This window comes from Anser anser, assembly GCF_964211835.1.
Source record: "Anser anser genome assembly, chromosome: 8".
Lineage (NCBI taxonomy): Eukaryota > Metazoa > Chordata > Aves > Anseriformes > Anatidae > Anser > Anser anser.
In genome coordinates, this window is record NC_139728.1 from 6,599,532 (window position 1) to 6,624,371 (window position 24,840).

The following is a 24,840-nucleotide window of genomic DNA, read 5'->3' on the forward strand; positions in this document are numbered from 1 at the left end:
GATCTCTGTTGAATTTTGCTGATGTTGAGCTTCAGCCAAACTGGAAAAAAAAAAAAAATGGTTGCAGAAAGGTAAAATTCGTGCTACGTGCTAGTAGGCAATGCAAGCACAACCCACCCCAGAAGGGGAGCAAAGAAAGCCAGCAGCACATCGCTGGAAGCCTGAGGTAAAAAAACGAGTGTTGCTGTTAATACGCATCCAGGAGGTATTTTCTGAAGAAAAGAGAAAAGATGGAGCTTTTTTTTCCTCTTTGAATAATATTTTTTCCAGGAAATAGCTACTTCAAGTTTGAATCGAGTGGCTAGCACTAGTGCATCGCTTGGTGGTAAGTCTCTTGTGCCAGTTGCAAGTGTTACTGTATTCTGGTCTATAGCCTCTCTTTCCCTGGCGAGCTAACAGAAAGCAAAAATTAGCTCAGCTACTGCCTGGCTGCCCAGGCCTTGTGCTGGCACAGGCGAGGTTGTGCAGAGGGGATGAGAGCTCCTGAAGCTGGCCCTACAAAACTGGTAGGTGTGTGTGCTGGTCCTCGGTGCTGGAAGTTAGGATGCAGATGCATTGTGGGGATATCTGTGCTTTCTGCTTTGGTTGTAGAAGAAACACCTCGATTTTTCAAATGGAACGAAAATGTCATTTTCCTGTTAGCTTTCCCTTATCTCTGGAGTAAATATTTGGGAATTATAATTTTTAGAATATCAGAAAATGACCTGAGACTGTTTATTTTGTTGACTAGCTCCTAATTAGCAGTATAACCTTAATGAGCAACGTTTTTGGCTGTGGCTGAAGAACCCTTCAGGACTCCCCTTCAGGCAGGAGCCCAGGCGGGTGATGCCTGTGGTCAAGCAGCCATCTCTCCTCACGTGGGCTGTCCGCTGGAAAAGGCAGCAGGGAGCTTTTGCTGTATGAACTTGTCAACATGTTTGAGCAGTAAACAGCCTTTAAAAAAAGAAATCGCTGCTTTATATACTGTTGTTTCATTCAGAGAGGGAACCACAATTGTGTCCTCCTTGAAGCGCTTAAATATTTACTGTTGAAAAGATGAAGCAAGACTATGTACAATCACTGCCTTAGCACCACAGCAGCGCTTCGGCTGCAAGTCTCTGTGAAAGTTATAATTTCCTGCTGACCTGTAATGTGAAAAAAGGTGTTCTAGGCTCTGTTGAGCTGTGAAACTTACCATTAAAACATGGTTAATATTGCCCTGTGCAACAGCATGTTTACAAGATTTCAAGCTATTCATAATTGAAGGAAATCAGAAAATTCACAGCTAAAAAGTATGTGCAGTTTGCCTGTAGCTCATCAAACGTGCCCTTAGGTGCTTACTGCCCTGTCGCCCTCCAAGGAGCAGCACCAGTGAGAAGGTGCTCTGCTTTCTGTCCACACAGCAAGGGAATTGGGCGCATTGTATGGGAAGCCCCGCGACATGGCACTTCTGCCTCTGGGCCCTCGCTGTGGTAGGGTAAGCTGAGGAACTCCTGCCACCTCTCCTGTGGTCACTTCCTTGCTGTGCACCTCTAAACCTCTCCTGACTAAGGAAGCCAGCCAGGCACAGGTTTCGGTGATGAAAATCCAGAGAGTAATCAACGACGTGAGAGGGCGAGCGAGCACCCTGGTGCATGGCATCCCTCTTCGTTTCCTTGTTCTTAGAGGGGACAGTATGGCCAGATCTAGGTTCTTTGAGAGTTCAACGTACCACATAGATGTATTAAACTTCAGTTAACAGAGTTTATTTGACTTCTGTCTCTTTTTAAGAGAAGGCTTGATTAATGTGCTGGGAGTTGTGAGGTAGATCATCAGACCCTCTTAGTTCAGACCGAAACTTCTGTTGCGTTCATAATGCGTTCATAATATTTCAGACCGTCTGATGATTGCTTCATACCAGATCAGTGTTACTTTTTACGTAAAATATGCCATTTTAAAATAGACTGATATTTTAAAGAACTATAAAGACGGGTGTTTATCGTGTTTCTGTTCTTCATTATCAAAGCCTTCCTCCTGACTACTTAGCAAAGAAATAAGGAACACTACAGTGCAGTTTTTTCCAAATGCCTTTAGACTTCCATACCAAAAGCAAAACACTGAAGTGATGTACTCACCCTAGAACCTTTTTTGGGAAAAACTGAACTGTTTGTAGTCAAAATTTTCTTAAGTGGTTTTCAGGTATTAGTGGAGAATTATATTCAGTAACCTTTTTCTCTTTAAATTTAGCTACAGGGTTTTGCAGTGCTTGGAATGACTCATGCATTGTACCGTGGCTTAAAAAATTACCCCGCTGTAAATTTAGAATTCTAACTCCCATTTTTAGAAGCAGCTTAAGAGGCTGTAACTGACTAATAGAGATCAAAATGATTAAAGAGGCCCAAAAAGATGGTAGGTAGTACTTTGTATATCTGTCATTGTTAAGAAGGATTTTAGATATAAGACAGTAAACTACACGTAAATGTGCGTGTGCTGTTTCTAGCGTGATACGTGTATAATTGTAAATTAATTTGATTATATGCTTACAGATCAGGAATGAATAACAATTTAAGTAATGTTATCCCTAAGTATACGTGAAAATAAGACAGTAAAGAACAGCACATAGATGAAGGGGACAAAGTAGGTCAACCAAATCATCTGTGTGGGATGGTTCTTAAGTAGGTGTTTTATGTGTTGGGGTTGTAACTTTCTGTTGAAAAAATGTTTCTTGCCACATCAGAAATGACATTTCAGCATTTTGTTCAGCAGTTTGATGGAGTATCCCCTTATCATAGAGCAGTTGGTTCCTTGTTTTGCTGTGTTCTTGTTTTTGGTTTTAATTTTGTGTGCAAGTGTATGTGGGAGGAAGTTGTGACTGACGCTGTTCATTGGAGATGCTGTGTAATTTGAAGAAAAACAGAAATCTATTCTTAAATTCAACTTCTGTTAGATACTTTTTCAGTGCAAAAGAGAGATGTTGCTTCACATCATCAGAACAAGTAAAGTTTTGTTTTTTTTTTTCACTGTAGATCAGTCATGTGGGCCTTCCTTATTCTTTAATGTGTACACGGTCTCTCTGTGAATGAGCGCGCCCACTCGTGCAACTGCTAAAACAGCAGTAAATAAAAGCAGCTAAGGTAGCCAGGCAGGTGTTGCAGTTCAGTGCTTTGGAGATGCTGGCCAGCGTGACCTGAATTATCCAGCAAACTTCTGAGCCAAGTGGAGCTCTGCCTCCCAGAAGAGGCGGCACGTAATAGGGCTGATACTGCTGCAGTGAGCTCAGTGCGCCATCGCTGAAAGCGATGCTAGGGACAGGACACCCGCATCCCCAGCCTAAAATACAAACCCTGTCCTGCCGTCTGCAGCTTTCCTGGTGTGGGTCAGACACCAGGCTGCCTGGAGGGGAACAGCTGTGCCCTTGCTCGGCAGATGAAGCGGGACCTGGCTGGGGCAGGGCTGGAAGGGCTGCGTGGCTGGCTGGTTGCTGCCGCCTTCACCGTAGTGGGTGTCTCTGGTGCACCCCTGTCCTCTGCAGCATCCTGTGGCAGTCACTTCTGGAGCTGCGCTAGTTTGAGGGAAGAGTGCCATTCTACTTGTTTTAAGCCTGCTGCTGATGATTTAATTGTTCTGTAGGTTTTGTATTACAAGAAGTACGGAAGAATTTCCTTTTCTCCTTCATTTGCACCACTGATTTTTATCCCCACATCTGCCTGTCTAAACCAAAGCGTGTAGTCTGTTGAGCCTGACCATGAACAGATGCTTTTCTGTCTCAGTGTTGTTCTTTGCTATTCTTTTTTCAGTCTTTCAGGGTTTTGGGGAGAGGGTGTGTGTCGTGCTATGGATTTCTGTAGCAGCAGCACGCTGAAGAACTTTTTGCCCTGTGCTCGGAACCAAGCGTTTCACCAGCCTTAGCCAGGGTGAAGGAGCTACTGTTTGTTGGTACCTCTCTTTCTCATAACAAGATTGTAAATGCATAGAGTTGTAAAACAAGCACCACCACCCACAAACCACAGATTTTTAGTTCTGTCTGTTTTTAAAGCTTCAAATCAGTAGTTCATCTCGTTGGCTGTAGTGCTGGCTGTCAGAACGTTTGCCTGTTTGGAGGCATGCCATGGTGCTAAACGTGGGGTGGGGTGGGAGAAGAGAATATAAAAATGGATCAAATTGTATTTTCAGTTTAGGATGAAGAATTTCTGACGTTCAGCTGTAGCTGCAGGGAGAATTTCAAAGCGTTTTGATTTTTACCATGTTAGTATTTTTTTTCCCTCTCAGTAATCTTGTTTAGAACTAAAAATAGTAATGAATCACAAGTGAATCCATTTCTATTATCACACTCTTGGGTTAATGCTCCGGATTTGTCCCTTCTCAGACTGTTTCTTCTCAGATGTTTTGTCTGTCTGAAATCAGTTTGCATATATCCTCTCAGACTGGCCTGTGTGTGTGTGAAAATGTGCATCTTGTTGAGTCACGCACATAATAAATATCTATAAATGGGGAAGTTCTTCAGTACCAAAAGTAGGATTATAGTATAAGATCCCCCGTTGCTGTTCTTTTGACAGTTGAGTTGTTTCAGGGAGCTATGGCTCCCGTGTAGTACTGCATAGAAAAGTGATTTTTGTTTTTTTACAGTTTCAAATGTAATGTCCATAAGTTCTCATCTGAGAAATCTCTCTTCTAGTTGCTGATTAAGTAAAAGTAGTTCAGTACAGGCCTGAGGGTGTTCGTGCTCTTCTTTTGGTGCAGAAGGCATTGCTGCTGGTGGCTGCGGTGTGCAGTACTTGTCTCCTTGGGAAGTGGCCCACTTCTCAGGCTCGGGAAGGGTCCCAGATCCTGTAACATACCAAAGGTTGACTTGGATATTTTTCTAGCTAAAGGTATTGGCAGCTGCCTCACCTGGCAGTCTCTAGATATGACTGCAGCTGTCGTGTGTGACTTCTTTATTTAAAGGTAATTAAAGGGAACATTAAAATAGGTGCGCTTCCAAAGCATGACTGTCCTGTGTGGCAGTGGGGGGTGGCGGCGTCTGCCTGAGAAGTGATACTCCAGAAAGACAGAGAAAGGTATCTCCTTATTTTTGTCTCCTTCCCAAATGCAGCCTTTTCTGCCTGTTCAGAGAATTGAGCTTCCTGGCATTCCCGTCCTGTGGCGGGGCAGTTGCTGTAGCTTTTGTTCCCAGGTTCTCCAGTCCTGTTGCTTTCCACATACTGCTGCTATGACCAGGCCCCGAGGGGCAGTTGATAAGGGGTAAATACGACTATTTTTGTTCTTATTATTATATATTTAACTTTTTCTTGTTTCATCAAAAACGTGCTTTAAAAGACAACCATATATAAAACAAGCAAACACCTTCACCTCCCCCCCCCCCCATCAAACAACCTGTGCCAAATCCATATGCCTCTTACGGTGGGACGCTCTGGCTCTCTTTTCAAATAGCTTGCTGAAACTGGTGAAATAGATGCACACCCTGTGGCTTCTTCTCCCAGCAAAGCCCAGGGAACTCTTTCCAAAATACACATTTGAGAGAAGGCTATAAAAGCTCCGCAAAGATGCAGAAATCAGTTTGTCTGCAATAATAAATTCTTTCTGGTGATTCACAGTATCACGCGTGTATTCAGACACTAAAATACTGCTCAGATCTAGTTGTTTTTTTCTTCTTTGTTAGTTTGTTTCCTGGCCTGCTTTGTGGATCTTTTTTCCTCAATAGGAGAGGATATGTTTTTATTTGTTTAGTTCACCTCAGTAAGCTTTCTGGCCTCTGTGTTATTTATGCTCTGGAAATGAAAGTGTTATAAAGAAACAAAAGATAAATCATTGCAGTGTGTTTTTCCCCAGAAAATCCCATAGTTCATTTACATGCTATAGATACATTTTCTTGCCTAGTGTTCTCCTTTTTGATGGCAATTGATGCCGAGCACTTACACGTCTTGTTCCACACAGCCAAGTGTAAATACTTCTGTTGCCATACTTCTGTTGTTTTAACTGATGAAGATAACAAAATCAGTGGACGCAACTGATGCAATACTTCCAGTTAGGTCCAGAAGATGTTCTTGTTTTCCTGTGCCTTAAGTTTTGCCTTAGTGTGTCGTTGGTGAATGTCGATAACCAGAATGCTAGACACTTGGGTGTAGTTTAATAATCTGTATATTATTTTAAAGACACACATAAGCAATAGCTGCTTGCTAATAAAATGCATTTACTGACCCATGAGTGAATTGATCCCTATGACTATTTAAAGCTTAGGTCTCTAAAAGTTTTTCTCTTATCTTTATGTTAAACAATGGAAAGTTTTACCGTATGTTCAAATAACGTCTTCATCAGGTTCACAACAGGATACCATAGTTAATTTTCAGTTGAGTGCTTTACAGGATTTTCTTTTTGCTGGCTGGTTGGGTGAAAGTCTAGACACTGTGAGACGAGGCGTTAGAGGGGCCTCACAATATAGTTATTGTGAATGGTAAGTAGGAGCAGCTTCCTCTGATGTACGGACTCCGTCCCCAAACCAGTAGTACAAAGGCATAGCTTTTGTTCCAGGGGATAGGGGCTAATCCAAATGCTGCACACTGTGAAAAACCTTTTATAGGAGGGGGAAAAACTTGCCTTGGAGGTGAAAGGTCAGCAGTTTAACCTCTGACCATAAAATAAGAGACTGGTGAAGAATGGGATGAACAAGAAGGAAAAGTACTTCAAGTACTCTATTCTTTGTTTATCAAAAATGGGTCAAGCAAATGAGTGTCAGGAATGGTTACATGAGTTCGAATGGGACACAAGTGATTGTGAAGATGTGCACTAGCTTAGCTGCACGCTGCTGCAGTTTGTAGCTTGTGTCTTTTCTGAGACTCCTGGTAAAGACATCCATCCCCACATGAAAATCTAAGCCATCAGCAAACTTAAAAACCACAGTCAACTCTGCTCTCCTCCTCTCCAGCCCAGATCAGATTATTTTTTTTTAAACCTTCCTTTGCATAAACTAACGTCATTTACCTTTTGCCCTTTGAACAGTTTCCTCTGTTTATGGGCTATTTTTGAAGTTCATAAAGAAGCATAACATTTCTCACCTCCTCACGTACTGGCTGTGCAGTGAGATGGGTCTCTGCAGTTAATGCCGCGGGACCTGGGTGGTCAGAGCTATTGTACAGCAGCAGGGGAGAGCTGTTCCCAATCTCCCTGCAAAGGGAATATGGAGGCTTTCCCCTCTGATCTCATTTTGGTATTATCAGTGCCAGGACTTTAGTCACAATCCAATTAGAAATGATGGGAGTTACATTAACTAATAGTTAAGCCTCCCGTATTCTCAGGTCCACCGGTTTGGGCCAATTGGTTACGCTGCTGGCAGAAGATACCAAGAGCGCTTAATGCAGTTGGTGCCTCAGAGCTCCCTGCCTGGAACACAGCCGTTCCTTGTGCTTCGCTACGCCCAGCCCTTGAGAAGCACTGCTTTATCTTGCCCTGTCACTCCCAGCATGCCAGAAAGCAAGGAAGGCATAATGCCTAGCTTCTGCGCTTCTGGAAGTTTTATACTTCACTGGCCAGAGATGTGTTTTATATATGAGGTAAATTCCTCCTTCACACCAGGGGATTAAAGCTAGGCTTTGTTGTTGACCCTCTTCACATGTCACATCTTCAAACATTTGCTTATGACCTGGACAGCTTTAGGCCCCTTGCATTAAAAGAAGTGATCAGGAAACACCGGCATTCCTCAGCCAGTGACGAGCCTTCTCAGCGCTCAGTGAGATGCATTTTGGTACATGCCTGGTTTTGTTTGGGCCTGGACATAGCACGGCTTCAGACTTCATGCTTCCTCAGATCCTCAGCGAAGCTCAATACTTTGTTTCTCAGTTTCATAGACATCCATCTCTCTTCTTTTTAATAATATTAGGGATAAATGTCTCAGAAAGATATAACTAAATGTACTTCCATGACCTGACGCATCTTCAAATGAGGGAGAAGAGATGCAATTCTCTTTAAATTCTTCAGAAAGCCTTTGGGTTCACCAATGTCAAACTACAGTGCTTTAGTGGTGGGCTTTTCAAACTTGCAGAGCTGTTTAATAAATCAGTTTTAAATGAAAGACTTGGGATTGCAGCTGTTGCTGGATGCACCTTTGCAGGTAATTCCTATGGCTAGGAAGTGAAATGAAGAACCCATTATACATCGCTATTTGGCTTGCTATTAATGGGTTAGTTTTGTAACTTTTTCAGTATGAATTGTTGTGACCTTCTAGGCTTTTCATATTGGATGGAATCAAGTGTTTTCAACCAAAATGACTGCCTTTTTCCCTTTAGTGAAAAGCAGCAGGAGCCCATGTGTTTTAGAGGAGGTGGCCTTCCACTATTTTGTATTTGAATCTGGAAAACAAGGGATACAGATTTTTTTTTTCCCTGTAATTACTTCTGGAATTTTTAAAAGCAATCTAAGCCTCCTCTGTACCTTGTGAAAGATGACTGGTGTAGCACTCTATGCAGGGTAATGTATTTCAGCTTCTCGTGCATTCTGTGTTGATGGTTCTTGCTGTTATGCAGGTTTATAGCTGTGTTCTGAAATATTAGCATCAGATTTATTTGGTGAATTGATGTTTTTGTATGAGACATAACCTTAATTCATGCTGTTATTGATTTATTGAGAAGTCATTCCTTTTTCTTTCATGTCAATAATAATAATTTTTTCCACCTTGCTGGAATTTTGACTGGTAGATATCTGGTGCATATATATGCAGTATGTATGTTTTCCCCTTCCTCTTTTTTTTTTTTGTGCTGAAATGTTCTTTTGGAAAATAGAATTAAGTTCCTCATTATTTAAGAGGCAGGTTCAGACCGATGGGCAGTCTGTCGTTCTGTAGTACGGCCTTCCTTCCTGCAGTCCTTACCCACCCGCCCCCAGTGGGCCCGCAGCTCTTGCTCGCTCACGGGCCTGCTTCCTCGCGGCCTTCTGGGCCGCCTCTTGCCCTCGTGCCCTGCCTGCGTTTCGGGTCGGCGAGGACCTGCCGTGCAGCTGCCTGCCTTGTGGGATGCCTTCACCGACGAAGTTCCTTCTGCTCTGTGTCCTGGTACTTGTAGAGCAGCCGGTTTGGAGGCAAGCTGCTGAAATAGGAGAGGACTTGTGATGCTGCCTTCTGGAAAAGCCCAACTTACAAAGTGCCTGCTAAGTTCTGAGCCCAGGTAGGACATGCCAGTGCCGTGTGTTACTTTGAACTGTAGCTTTTTGTATTCTAGATGAAATACATTGTCCACTGTTATCACACTGCTAAAATAATTTCCAGTATTTTCTGCATGATTCTGCTGGATGAAGCAGGCATTAGACGTTGAGCTATTCATAGGATAAAGTATTTTTTGCACTGCAAATGCATCATAGTAATTTTGTAGCTGAACATCAAGTGAAATTGTGAAAATTTACTACTTCAAAAATGAGTAAGGCAATGTCCCTCTTCTGTTTTGTCACTGAAGTACATGATTCCAAGAAATGTCCTGATGTTTCCTAATTATCAAGTGTGCTTTGGGATTAGTAACCTGTGTAGACTGGAACTCAGATCTCCTGCCTCCAGGACAGCGAGAGACAAACCATTCTGGTTACAGCCCCTTTACGTGTGCTGGGATGTAGTTCACATTCCCTGTTTTCCTGGCCCCATCTGGCACCTAGCAGGGAGTTCTGACCTGCGTAACTTAAACACCTGCGAGAAAACCCGTTAACTTGTTTGTTTCTGACTTGCTTTTACTTGTCTATATAAATAATGCCCCCTGCTTTAAAATAACTATCTCTGGATGGAAATATCCTTTTTTATGCCTCTAAATGTTCTTCTGAATCAAAAATAATTGCTTTTTCCAAGATCTCGTGATATTTGGAAACCTAAGCAAATCATCTCTCTGCCTTCATGGTGTATCCAGTGAGTTGTGGGCATCAGCTTTGATGTGTACCCTATGTAATCTGCGTTTGTATTTCCCTGTTAGAATTCCTGGATGGAACCATGAAATCCTGGATCTGAGAATAGTATTAGGACCATACAGAGCATTAAGCATCCTAATAATTTTCTTTGCTTCGATACATGTACTTTGCATTCTGAATGGTAATGTATATGTTTTTATATTTCAAACAAAGGGATCAATGGGGAAAGGACTTAGTGGAGGTCATGCAGCAGGTACCTGGCAGGACTGAGAACCAGAGGGCACATCTTCCGCCTCCCGGTGTGCTGCCTTACTCACTGCACAGCGTGCCATCTGTCCGGCAGCCTGCGTCCGCCTTCTAGTCCTGCTAAACCAGGGAGCGACAAATACTGTTAACGAAGCTGAACAAAAAAGAATATCAAATGAGTGGTTTGGTTTTTTTCTTCCTGTCCTCTTTAACTACCTTACAACTCTTTGGAGCTTTGAAGCAGTTTGAGGGAAAGGCACAGAGAGGTGCAGCTATTTCAGAGTTACTGAAAGATCAGTCTATTTCCCTGTAGGAAAACACCAAAGAAGTAAATAGCAGTAACCTTCCACTGCATGTGTCGTTCACCTTTGAAAGGCTTAGTGAGGGAAAAATCCCCAATTTGGGAAGGTCTCTAGGAGGGCTGTGGAGTCTGTGCTCCTGTCTTGAGCAGCCCCCTTGGAGGGGATCCAGAGGGTCCCCGTTCCCTGGGCCACCAAGTGCCATAGCCACAGTGCCACCGCTCATGCGGGAGCCTGAGCCCCTTGCCCCTCGCCTGCGCTGTATGTAGCCACTGCCCAGGAAACTTCTGTGGAGACCATTTCTTAATATTTTCTTTGTTTTCTATGGGAAAAATAACAAAGTTGGGTAATTCTTTGTAAGTGGATGAGCAAATGACTAGAATATCTTCAGTAGCTACACAGCTGCTAGAAGGGACTTGTAACTTAAATGCTAGGGAATTTTTTTTCCTCCCTGTACATGGCTACTGGATACTAAGCCATGAGTGCTTCATGATAGAGTGAGAATCTCAGCTGATTAGAGGACTATTAGCTGCTGGAGTAACACTGATCTTTCTGTAAGCAACCTCTTAACCTGTTTTTCATGTTTTGTTCTTCTCAAAAGTTCAGTGTTGACTTTTAAAGATTGGTATGTGGAAAACGTCAAAACATTGATTTTCAGCTGCATGCTGCCTGTCATAGACAGATCGGGGCTGAATGCATGTGGTCCAGCCTCTAAAATTTTTTGTTGTTGATTCTTGCCTGCATGGAGGGCCCTTGGGACAGATGGCCCCTCGCTGTTGATGGTTCGATTACAGCGATCACCCACAGCTTCTGAGGAGTGCGAAGAAAAGAAATTGCTTTCTTTGTCAAGGTGTTTTCAATTCAATTCTCACCCATTAGCCCTGTTTGGTTAAGTTTTGAATTACGCCATCAGGTGACTGATGAGTTTATTTTTTCCCCCAACAGTATTAAAATGGATTTGGTATAAGACTGAGAGCAAAGGCAAAAAATAAAAAAGATTTGTACTTATTGATCAGTGCTCCTTCATCTTTATTCCAGTTTAAAATATCATGAACAATCAAGATAAAAATGAACACTGAATCAGAAGTGGCTAGCAAATATATATATGTAATTAAAATACATTTTAATTATTTTAAATCCATGAGCTGTTCACACACAGGACATTATATGTAGTCTGTGGCTAAACAACATGTTCTTATGGTTTTAGAGCTTTTAGTAGCTTAGAATCATAGAATGTTTATGATTGTTTTAATTTAGTTTATAGCAGATTACTGTCTTAGAGAATTACAAACTGTCTGATGTAGTTGAAGCTTTCAACATCAGACACAGTGTGGATTATGGTGCCGCAGACCTCCTGAGGAGCAGGAAATCACCAAGCCAGGTCTGAGCTGTCAGTGATATCTGCTTCCATCCTGTCCCACCGCAGCTAGCAAGCAAAAAGTGAAAGGTTTGAGTTTCATATTAATTGTAATGGGAGAATGAAAGCAAGGTAAGGGTAGAGAATTTGAAACTGTTTTTGTAATGTGCAATTATGTTCATTCTCTTTTGCATATAAGCTGAGTACCACTAAACAGTCTCCAGCCTTGTCTCTCAGTTTATCATATATTCACCCCATTTCTCTGATTAAAGTAGTATCTGTAGTAAATAATTGAAATGTCATATAAATAATCTAGAATAAAATAATGAATGGAGGATCTAACCCGTTCTCTTTAGATCCATCCTTGCTTGCAGCGACAGGGTCACTGAGGTTGGCTCTGCAGAGCTGCCCTTGGTTGCTGCACCTGCCAGCAGCTATTGCATGAGTTTACCTTCCTTCCTCCTTGCACTTGGTGAAGGCAGGGCCCTCTGGGAAGAGGAGACAAGACATTGGCCAGCCTCTGATGCTGGAAGATGTGCCATGTTGCAAGCTGCAGTTTCAGCTTTGCTTGCAGTAGCCTAGCAGGAGAGAAGGCAGCCCAGGCTGCTTGCTGCTGCATGTGCATCGCCCAAACCCAGCATCAGCCTCTCATCATGCTTAGAGCCTCGGAGAAAACGTTCCTCTTGATACATATTTGGATAATGATGTTATATATTCCATAATTATGTTATACATTCCATTATTCCATTGTGTTATGTGTTCTAGTATTTCTCTGTCCTGAAAAAACTTTTATCTATCATCATGTTTTACTGCTTCCATTAGTTGGTATTTAAGTCAAGGGCTATAATTTGTAGGGAAGCCCTGCCCTCAAATATGAAACAGTTGGGCTGTCACCAGGATGTGGCCCTCACCAGCAGAAAATGGAAGGAACATTGCTGCACCAATTAAGCAAGAAGCGGATGTTCATTATACCTTCTCCAGTCATGAGGATGTTCCCCAGCAACACTATTTTCTTGAAAAAAACAAGAGGACTAGACTAACATCTGCTTTGAAAAAAAACTATGGAAGCATTGAGTTCTTGGTGGAATTTTTTGCTTGTTTAATTCTATTTTAAATTCTGTAGGCGAGTAAACTGTATTGTGAGACTTTCTGAAAAATCTTTGTTAAAAATGGCTTGAATATTTTTCGGTATTTCCTCCAACGAGGAAGCTTGCTTTGCAGGGTTGCATATATCCTCAGTTTTATCTCCAAGCTGATACTAAGCTGATCTGTATTTCTGCTAGGGATTTAGGAAGTAGTAACCCAAGCATCCATAAGCTAATGGATATGTAGTCTCTTTTATGCTCCAGAACTGTTTTTGATTTTTCTGTATGCACTCTGCATGGGTTACACACAGCAAATATAACGTGCGATAAGATGTTTTTTCTCTCTCTGGTCAGCCAGCACTGATGTGGAAGAGCCGAGCAAAGGACCACCTTCAGCCCCTTGACTGTGTGGTGGCTTGCTTCTTCCTAACTTACCGAGTGGACTCAGGGCTTGGCAATAACATACTGGGAACCCTTCTGGATCTTTCTCAAACTCTATCTTGCTAGCATTAATATATGAAAAAGCCATTTAGCCCACAATATTTTTAAAGAACTCTAGGCCCTTTACTTTCATTTAAAACAAGCAAGACCCTGCATAAGGTGTCTATTTCCAAGGGGGTATAGGCATCCTTAGAGAGCTGGATGCAAAACTTAGATTTAGTTGCAAACGTGAATGCCCTGAGTCTTACTGTTTTCAGTTATTCTTCACTTCATTAGATAACTGCACAGCCTTTCTCACTGAAAAGTCTTTGAACAAGAGACTCGGTGATGGAAGAGCAGAAATACTTAGTTTTATAAACTTTCCTTGAACTTCAGTATTGACTGAAGGCATAGTTGGTGCTCACTTGCTTGGTCTTTTGCTACCTCTTCAGTGAGCTCTGAGGTACTCATTGTCATGAGCTGTAATTCACTCATGATTACGAGTGAAAAATGAGAAAGTTTAAAAAATACCACTGTAGCTCCAAAAGGCGTACATTTCTTTCCACATTTTACAAGATTATTCTGAAGACTTAGCAGGTAAAATAAAGTCCTGCTTATCTTGCAAAAAGGCCAAACAAAGGCTGGACATATTAATTTTATCTGTGTGCTGTCTGTGCAGTGAACTCTCACCCTGATTAAGGTTTTATCCTGAAGCATGGCTAATAGCATTGCAGCCAGAAGGACCCTTTCTTTCTGTCCCTGGCTAGCTGAAACGACTTTCTGCTCTGTCCTTCTGGGGTAACAAGTTCTTGGCAAAAAGGGATTGACCTGCAGCTCTGAAGGAAATGCGAGTTGTGGCTAGAAGTTTTGACCACCTATCTGCTCATAAAAGGGAAAACACGTAGTTATTTCCTAGTCTGAGTGTCTGTTACAAACGGAAGCGCTGTGAAAACGCTGAGGGGCCTACAGGTCAAGTGCCCGTGGGGCCTCTCTGCAGTGCAGCAGGCCGAGCCTTGTCAGCTGTTAGATGGAGCAGCTTGTTCAATATTTGCACATTGTTTTCACATCCTTACTTTTCTGAGTACTTTGAGGAAATGTTATAATGTAAGTTAGAAATGGAAATACCTGAAAATAATTCTCTGATAGATTTTGTGATTGGCGAATCTGTTGCATGGCTTTACTGTGTGATGTACACGCATTACATTCACACACTTAAATACGGATTGTGAAATATAAATAGATGACAGGGGTAGAAATGACCCGAGTTTCGAAGCTGTGGTGTTGCTGTGGTGTCGCGGTGCTGTGAGCAGTGCCTGAGCTGGACCTGCGACTTGAGGAGTGGGGTTGTGTCAGCGCAGCGCTGAGAGGAACTTAGTGGAGAGCTCTCATCTGAACAGCGGCTGCCACGGCTGCGGGTTGCTTCTTTGTTTTCCTGTCTAGTAGAAACAAAATGCTGAATTCCCACAAACGTGACCACTGGTATCCTGAAGCCACTTAGTAAGTTCTGTGTCTGTGAAAAGCTGCAGTTTAAATCCTGAGGCGTTTGTTAAATCTGTGAGTAATTTGGTTTACCCGTAGTCTTGGGTACTTTGCAAGCATGAGTCCTAGAGAAACTATTTTAAGTCATGGTACAGTTTTCAGCTTACTTGAAAGCCTACCCAATTTGGGCTTAGCTACAGTTAAAAGCAGTTTCCTTAGGAAAAGCTCCCTACTGGGAGGAAGGGATTTTCGTCTTATCCAGTCTTTGTAATTATGTGTCTGAACCTGACTGAGAAGTCATTGATACAAAAACCACATTTCTGTTTCATCGTTGTGTGTTTGCAAAGGCTTACAAGCGACAACTGCTGGGACCGTAACTGCAGCAGGCTGCTAAAATGTCCTTTTTCTGTGCTCCTTTGCTTATGGAGCTTAGTGCTTAGTGTTTGTTTGTTGACACTTCTGTCATTTAGTCCACACCTTAGTTTGCATTAGAAAAGTTAAAAGGAAAAATGTCAAAAGTCATACTTTCCAAATTTCTCCTTTGGTTCCAGTGAGAGTTAGGTAACCTGTGCTGCCTGAGCAGCTTCTCAGAATGGGATGTAGGATTTGCAGTCAGCAGAGGGCAAGGAAGAGGCCACTGGTGAAAGGAGACCCACGACTCCTGCATTTGGCCAGGCTGTAGCTTGGTTTTGAAGGCAACTCAAAGTTCAGCACCTCGCTACAACGTGCTACTGAGAGTACTGTGTAAGCACTTAAAAGCCTAGAAAAATCTGGGTGTATTAACGTATGGCTATAAAAGGCGGTAAGTGGGAGCTCTGTAAGCTCTCTTGTAAGGGAGCTGAGTTCCTCATCAGTGGTAGCTGAGCACCAGACTGGGCCTTGGTGCGGAGCGCGCTGCTCTGCGGTGGGGCGCTTGTTGCCTCCGTGTCCGCTCACTGGAGTGGCAGCTGGGGGAACTACGGAGGTAGTTTCGGAATGCTGATAAAGTATCAGTAAAAAAAGTAAAGGTCAAGTGTGAAGAAAGAAAGAAAAGGGCTGATCCTTAACATTTGATACAACTTTGTAAATACATTTTAATTTATGAAAAGACTCAAAGGTGTGGATGCCTTCTGTAGCAAGTTTTCTGTGGTATAGGTAAAGTAAGAACAAACTTAACGTTCCTATGAAAGTTTTTTTTTTTTTTTTCCCCAATATTCCTTTGAGCAAAAAAATACCTGGACTACGTGATTCGCATAAAAGTGCACTTTCAGGTATTTTCTAGTGGCACCCTCATTTGCATATCGTCTTTAATCTGTCAGGTTCTAAGTGCCGGAGAAGTTAGCAAGTGTTCCTTACTTCCACCTTTTTATGAAGTTTCCTCAATATATTTTGTCCTTGTTCTTTCTTTTGATTACTGAAGCCTGGAAAATACTGTAGCTCCCTTCCCACGTTTCCGTGGCATTTTGCCGCCGCTCCGGCTGCTGGAGCATGCTCCGCTTTGATCCCCAGCACCCAGGAGCTGAGGACCACCGCCGCCCTCAGATCTTCCTGACAGCAGCACCTCGCGCTCCTGCTGCACCTCTGGCACTTCATGTACAAAACCGTTCGCAAGCGGATTTTAAGCTGATATACGGAAGTCTTTTTTGCAGGAAGTCATCAACGTGAATTCACAGATGAAATCTGATGAAAAAAGAGCAAAGACTTGCATTGCACGTTATGTTCATCTCTTACTTTTTTTCTGAATAACTCATAAAATACCATATCAATACAAAAGCATCTTAGTACTGTTTCAGTTTTCTGTCAACTTGTTCTCAGCACATAGCAGACTTTTGACTTTGAACGATAGTAGTATTATAAATGTAGAGAACTTTTTATTACTGAGAACTGCTTATTCTGTGAAAATCAATTCTGCTTGTAACTTAAATGTATGTTTATAAAGCAGTTCCCTGAGGTAATGATAAGCCATTTCAGCTTTATTAATCGCATTCTTGTGTTCACGTTAGAACAGCGATCTGGAGCTTCTTTTTCAGACGAAAAAGAACAACTGTCTGCAGTAAGTTTAGCTTTGCTGCCTGCTTTTACCTCCCTGAGTTTTTTCTCCACCCCCACATCTCTTGACCCCATCTCTTCTTTTCCCTCTGCACCGATGGCTTTTTTCCGAAGAATATCTTTACAGCATCAGAGAAAATATAGCTGGAGGGGTACTGAGCAGCCATCTAGCCCATTCCTCTGTCCCAAGACATGACCAACCCTGCTTGGCAGTTTTCATCTATCCTGCTCTGTAAAACCCACAGGGATGAGGATTCTACCTCTCCAGGCAGAATATTGAACTACTTAATTAATCTGTTTCATTTTACCTTAACTGTGTTTTTCTGTCTCAAATTATTCTGTGTTGCTATCAAGAGAATTACCTGAGATGATGTTTCTCAGCATGTGTTTGTAGTTTCTCTTTCATTACCAAACAGAATGTGAGCTAATTAGCTTATCCTGTTGTATTTTTGGATGATGCTTATAATCTGCAAGCTTAATGATACTGAAGAGCATTCTTTAGTTTATATTTAACCACTCAAATCTTGGAAAAATTACCATTCAGTAAGCTTTTCCTGTTGTTATTTATCGTAGTTCCGAATGCACTACTTTTCTAATTTAATTTGTCATGAGATATATTACTTCTATATTTTCTTAGCTTTGTTACAGAAATTAAAATGTGTTAGAAGTGGTTTTCCTAAAAATATGGATGACATCCTATAGGAAGTTACCTCTGTTACCTCTGCAGATTTTTGGAGAGGAATTACATTACCTTTAGGATATGCTATGTTTTCCTCTTCTTTTAATATGTAACTTTTTTTTTAAATGTGCCTCTTTTTTTCTGTTTATGTTGAGTACTCTGATTTTTGGTCCCTCAACATTCCTTTCCATGCTGGTCTGCCTTTGACTTTTACCAAGAATCTGCAGCACTGGGAGTGGCATCAGCTCCTAAATGTGGTCCTCAGGAGCTTAAACAATTTTCTTCTGAATCATGTTACAAAAAGTATTCCTTTAAAATGTGTATAGATATGATATACGTGATAGATTGCAGTGTAATAAGCTATGTCTAGTAATGTGTACGTGACCTGTGGCTTCGCGTTGGTGGAGAAAAGCAGGTAGAACACTGCTTGCTTTTCCTATTATCATCCCAGAAGTGATAAGAGAGAGACGGCTTCGCTGGTCAGGAAGTAGGCAAGTCAGTCCTCATACTCTTCATTTGGCCTTTGCGTGGTTATTTACAAGGATGGTCTATATTACTTGCTGTGTCTATCTTCTCATGGGCTTCTATGTAGTCATACAGGATCCTTCCAACTCAGCTGCAAGTATCTGTTCTGTGATCCAGCAGTGCTGTAAAACGAAGGACCTGACAGAATCTGCATCACGTCGTCTGTAACTTGCCCCATTGCTTAAGCAGTCGTTTTGGAAAGGGACAGTGGAGGTGCAGCATACCAATTTGTTTTGAAAATTTATGCTTAATTCCTTTCTGGACATCCAAAATACCTTTACTTTTAGTTGGCTTTATCTAAAATATGTTTGTTTTCAGGGCTGAGCATTAGGTACTATAACTAGTTCCGTAGTGTTTGGCGAGTTCACTCTTCCCTCCCTTCGCTCCTGCCCAGGTGTGTTGTGTTGTTCTGCCTGCCAGCACTCAGAAAAGCCTTTCTGCACTTCAGCACAAATGTTGTAGAGGAACAGACTGGTGATTCAACTGGTATTGTATTTCCTCCTGTAACATTAAAACTTGCTGGAGATTACAGGGATGTTGGAGAGTGTATTTAAAATTCAAAATGACAGAGAAATTGGGGGACTGTGCTTAGGATGTAATGCTGTTCAGTTGGGACAAATATAAGGTACTGCTCTGCAACAGAAATAATGAGTAGGAGAAGCAGAACAACTGACTACATGTGGCAGTTCTCAGTAAGGAAATGTAATGAATTACAGCTGGCCACAAATGAGGAATATCATGCTTTTTAAAAACATTAACATAATGCTGAAATTTATTTAAATTAACAACAAAAAAAGTGGGGGGTTAGGGGAGAAAAGCAACATAGCTGTGAAGGAATCCTGCTGTTCTGTTCAGCGCTGATAAAACTTTGGGTGAAATGCTTCTGGATAGATGTAGGCCATTTGGAAGTGGTTCAGAGAAGTGCAAGGGTGATAGCCTAAGAAAAAAAAAAACACATATGAAGGAAGTGTAAAGGAATTTGGGATTGCTTAGCAATGAAAAATTAGACTATGGGGGAGAGAATCGTCAAGGGTGTGAAAGATCTCTGGAAGGAGAAAAGGCATAGTGTTCTTCATGAGGAATAATGGCCTCAGATTGCACCCGGGAAGATTCAGGTTAGATTTTGCAGAGAGTTTTGAATGATCAGAAGGAAGTCTCACAACAGACTGCCTTGGAAAGAAGGGAGGATTAAAATAACACATGATCGTTGAGGTCCCTTCTAACACTACGTTTTTAAATGTGGGAGCGCACAACTTTACATGTCCACTTCTGTTGGCAGAGAGCCAGCGTGGGTGAGGCCTGGTGGGCAGGCCTAGTGGGCGCTCACGCTGCCTCCTCTCTTGGCACGCTTACAGCCTCTGACAGCTGCTGCTTTTCGTATTGCTACTGGGCTGTGGACCACCTCCTCCTGAATAACGTGCTTGTGGAGACAGAAAAACCATGTATTTTAACAGATATTGCTCAGTTACAGTTATTTGTGAGAGTTTTAAAAAGAGTTCTCTCTGGAGGCTTCCAAAGCTAAACCTGCTCTTTTTCAGAAGGGTTTCCCCCTTTTTCTCCCAGGCTCTGTTGGGAACGGTAATGCTGTGTGAGAGAGTGCTAAGCATGCTCCCTTGCCCCCAGAGCGGGGCCCTGGTTAAAGGCAGACGAGTCCTCGAGCTTCAGAGAGCCCTGCAGCGGGGCCCTGCTGGTGCAGAGGGGCCCGGGGGAGCCCAGTGCTGCTGCCCTCCTCCTGCCCTCCGCCCTGTGCTCCTGCTCTTCCCTCCTGAGCAGGGCATTCCCTGCCCATGCCTCTCTTCCCCAAACCCTTCTCGCTTTGTGCCACTCTAACCAACCTGTCCTTGCATGACCCCAGGTAGTGCTTATCCCTTGTACTCCCCCTCCGCCCCAATTCCCAAACACTGCCTCTTCTTACTCCTTCAGTACCCTTCTCCTCCGTGCCCATTCATGTAATTCATGAACTCGCAATAGATTAAATATTCATCATGTTACTTTTGTTTTTCAGCTAAATGCCTTCTGTTAAGCTTCTTTTAAGGTGGGAATTAATCAACTTTTGATTTATTTCTAAAGATATAACCCAAATTTACAACTGTCTATTTGTACTTTTAGGTGCTTGTGGAGGAAGGTTGTTCCGAGGTTGTTATTCAGCATGCATACTTTAATTGATTGAAGCCTCATTTGGTGATTGTTAAAGCGCTTACCTTGAAACCCACTGTATTACTGCCTTCCAGTTGTATGAGGCCAAAGGTTTTCTGAAGCTTGGTATAGACATGGTATCTTGAGTACTTTCCTGATCTTGTAATGATTTTAGGTTATCTGTTCTAAATTGATTACCTCCCCTCACATTTTTAAATTCAACCTGGAGTTAAGGCACATATGTGAAATAAGTTTTCAAATGAAATGCTTTTTCAGAAGCCAAAGCATTGTGCCAGCATTTTTTCCTATTCTCCTTTCAAACTTAGATAATGACTATGCGATATTACTCTGGCATCACTAAATTAGAAATGTCATTATAGCAAAATTTTAATTAAACTCATGACCTTTAATTAAAAGCTCCCTTTTAGAAATTAGAATCTGTCATGTCACTTTCTGCAGCCTTGCAGCAGCTGCGGTGATCTTCGTCCTTGTTAAGGGAATGAGGGCTAGCGTTCTCCTCTCAGCACACACATAGATTTAAGGGTTGTGTTAGATGCTTATAGTTTGGGAAGTCACACGGCATCAGTAAATACTGCGTAGGAATTCCGTAGGTAGCGCTGCCCTGACACGCGCTGTGTGACCGGTTTGCGCGCTGGCAGTGTACTTGGAGAGCCCCCCAGGGAGGTGTGCTTGCCAGCGCCGTGTGACACCAAACAGAGGGACTTGCAGGTGTTTCTGGCACGTGCACAGTGTGTATTTTCAGAAGAAATGTCTGTCGTGGATGCAGTAGGCCTAGGAATAAGTGATGTGTGTACATACACGTGTATATTTACATGTGCAACGCGAACATGTTTTACTAGCATGTTACTCCCCTCTTACTAGCACTTTTACTCTGAAATGGTGCAAAGTACTTGTCCTGGGAAGCCTGTTAGGAATGACAAACAAGGAGAAATCTCATAGACCCTCAGCCGGCTATAACAACAACTATTTCTGAGCAATTCTCGTCCTCTCACCCATAAAATCAGCATAAAATTGACCAAACATTGCCAGATCAGATGGGGTATCTGGAAAGTAATCCTCAGGGAAAAGAGAATTCAGTCTTTGTAAATCTGAAGATAAAGTGCATAAAGTTGCAGAATCGGATTATACTTTCTCTTTTTATTTCTAAATCAGTACCCTTTTGTTCCTTCCTCTGCAGCGCTTGTGTGGAGTTGCCACAAAGATGTCAGATGCTGTCTGAGTCCAGCTCCAAAAGCAGAAACAAACATAATCTTTTGAAAAAAGCCCAGTCCCTAACTAGGATAATTATCATAAAATCCTAAGGCTTTTTAGAGGTGTTAGAGTTTCAGAGAGTGAAGGAATAGGAAGAATATAGTAACTTTCTTTTCGAGGCAAAAGTCGCATCGGATTTTTTTGCTTAATAAAAGTGTTGCAAGTACCTACTAAAATAACCACTTTAAAAATCCATTAATAACAACAGCAAAACCCAGCTTAGGGCAGTTGGTAAAGTCTTAGAGTATATTTTTTTCCTGTATGTGTAGCAGTGAATGTCTTCTTGATTTTAGTTAGGAATATTTGCTTGATTGTTGGCTATTTTGGGCTATGAGGCGGGAGTATTCAGAGCATCGTTCTCCCTGGTTTAGGTTACATGAATTTAATTGCCTCCTCATAATGTATTATGCCTTCTTGCCTTAAAGCCAAAGAAAAACAAAGAGAATGAAAACACGTTATACCTGCAGTTCAGTGAACTGGAATTTCCTTTAAGGTTCTTGTTTTTATTATTTTAGGTGGGACCAAAGCAGTACCAGAGAGCAGTACGTCATATGAAGTGTAGATAGTAAAAGGAGGAGGACAGTAGGTTCTAGCTGCAGGTTTTGTGTCTGCTAGCAAGTTGGGGCACTGAGAGAAGTAACTGGAGGCGTGTATCTCGTTGCCAGTAGGTAGAGGGTGCTCCTGTGAGATGCTGGTCTATTCGTTCCAATGTGAAGGCATTATCCATTTTCTGACAGAAAAAATAAAAGGTACTTAGATCCAAGTTTTGCTTAATTCTGAGATTGTGCTTTGTTCCTTACTGTGATATTTTAAAATTAACCTTAGAGGTTTCGCTTTTGCAATTGACTTCCTTTTCTGAAGACTGATGTTACACTTCCACGAAGAACAGTGAAAGAAAGTAATTGGAAAATTTCTTCTAGATTTAGAAGTTTATGCAATAACTATTTTACAAATTGAAACATCAAAAAACCCACACAACCCCCTTTGATTTTGTAATATGTTGCTAAACTATTCAATAACTAACTGTTTATTATGTAAATGCAGTTAACATCTGCCAAGCCGATCTGTTTCATGTCTAAGAAAATGAGAGCGACTGGCGATGCGTTGTCAGTCGTGCTTACTGCGAGATGATCGGCTCGCCTATTGACAGAAAATAGCTCTGAGTTCTTCAGCAGAACCACCTGTAGGTGGTAGAGCAAGAACGGGGCAGAAGGAGCGAGCAGTAAGGAATGGGACTCGCCGTAGCTGATAACCAGCTTGGGTTCCCAAGGCTCTAGCAAAGGTGTGAGGCAGTGCTGCTGCCCGGTGAAGCTGGCCTGCTCTCTTCCCCCTGTAATGACTTGTCCCCCACTTTTCCTTCCTCCTTCTGGCCCCAAACCAAGGTTTTTGGGGAACTGGTCTAGTTGATGCAGACCTGAAAAAGCCCAAATGGCTGGTGTGAACTTGGTGAGTTCCCTGGTGTGGTTTGCAAGGAGCTGGTGGGGGGAGTGCGGTGGGATGGCTCATTTGTAGAGAAATCCAGGCTTGAACTGTTTGTGGATGTATGGCCTTGGATTTGCAAGCACTTTAAAGATGTTATTTTTGATTCTGTACAACATACAGTGCTTCTTAGGAAGTATTTTCTGAATTACTTTCCATGTAGAATTTATCTGTTAAGGCGTTTGCTGTTCCTTGAGTTTATTGGGGATTACTGTTTACCTGTAATAACTTTCTTTTTCATGATGCTAAATCAGCATAAAAATGAGATCACTAACAGTACAGGCACTGAGACCTTCAGTCTGGTCACTACACAGACATGTCTGTGACTTATGTACACAAAAAGTAAGGGAAAAAGCTTTTCTGCTTTAAGTGATAACTGTACTTACTAGGTCCTTTAGAGTACTTTTAGACTGAGTGCTCTTCTCACTTTTCTCATTTCCTATCTGCTTCCAAAAGTTCTCGTTCCCCATGGTAGATGGAGGAAGATTCTTTGTGCAAAATATATGAATTTTCATAAACAACTGCTGTGGAAGCCTCCCCAAATGTTCTTAGGAAAAAAAAATATGGTTATTTGATCATTTATTACAGAATACCTTTTTTTTTTTCCAAAAATAATTAGTTTTAATCAAAATTCAGTCTAATTAGGTTGAGTTAATTGACAAATTAAGTTTTGCAGCATGTTCAAAAAACATTTTCGACCATTTGTTTAACACCTGGACCAGGGTGAAGGAGGGGTGCTTGCTTCAGTCTTCAACTTCTTGTGAGCTGTGCAGTGGCAAACGTAGGCACAGTGGCTGCATGTAGGATAGGAGAATTTGAAATCAGCAACTGGGAATGAAAATACCATCGAGGATGTTTTTCCTCCTTTAAAGCTTCATATGGTTGCTGCTGCAAATTGTGGGAAGATGAAGAAGGGTAAAAACCTCTGTACTTTGCCAAAAGTGGAGAAGTCTCCAGTTCTGATGTACAGCATAGCAATAAGAAGGAAGTTTCTGATTTATCAGGCAGTGCTAGCTTTAGATGTGAGAAATGGAAATCCGAATGTTTCACAGACCTTGTCTCTTCCGAAGACAGGAATCCCAGCAACTCCCAAGGTAGCCAAAAGGTTGCAGTTCTCATCAGGCAGCTTCCCCTGGCTCTTACGAGCGACTTTCTCAGTTTTCCTGCCCCTGGGCACTTGGAGCTGCCGTCCACAGTGTAGTGAGTGCCTGGAGTGCTTGCCTGACTTGGGCTAGGACATGCGTGGGAACTGGGGAACTCATGTTCTTGTCCAGGTTTTGACATGACTTGGGTTTCACTTTTAGGAAGACAGGTAATTTCACTCTTAGCATGTGAGCAAACGATTCTACTAATCGAAATCATGTGAATTTGTGAATATTTGTGATGCAGATTAAACAAGATAACCCAGGGAAGATATTGTGTTGTATGATATTAAAAGCTTTGGGAGGATAAAGAGTATAATTCAGTTTTTGTTGAAACAATGTGGTTCAGATCATTGTATTAGGTACATTCAAAATAATATTATTTGTAGATTAATGCATAGCCTAAATAACAACAAGAGATTGGTTTGATAATGTTTGATATTGATTGATATTTGATAATAATAACAAGGAATATACAAAATATAAAGGCTAATGAAAGCTTTAAGATATAATGAAAATGCTGAATTTAAATGGCTCTGAACAGAAAAATATTCCAACGTATCTCTTCAATCTTTTCCTTGAGAGTATTGGTTATATTGGTACTCTTTTAAAAATCACAATGACCCTTTTCTGTACCTCACAGATTTTTTTTTTGTTTTCCCCTTTGTATCAGTTCATACTGTGATTTTTTTTTCCTCGAATGAAAAGAGGTTTTATATTTTATTATTTCTTAATTAAATTAAAATGTGAAAATTGAGTACATGCTTAAAAAATTAAGTACTTAGGTCAAAAAGAAGAGTTAAATATGAAAACAGTTCAGTACATTATAACCTATCGTACATAAAACAATAAACATGGTTTC

General features: G+C 41.7%; 1 protein-coding gene across 3 annotated transcripts in view; it reads left to right on the plus strand.

The window, feature by feature from the left end:
• The window catches only part of DENND1B (DENN domain containing 1B), a 161,320-nt gene that overhangs the window by 16,599 nt on the left and 119,881 nt on the right, over positions 1 to 24,840 (plus strand). The window lies entirely within an intron of this gene.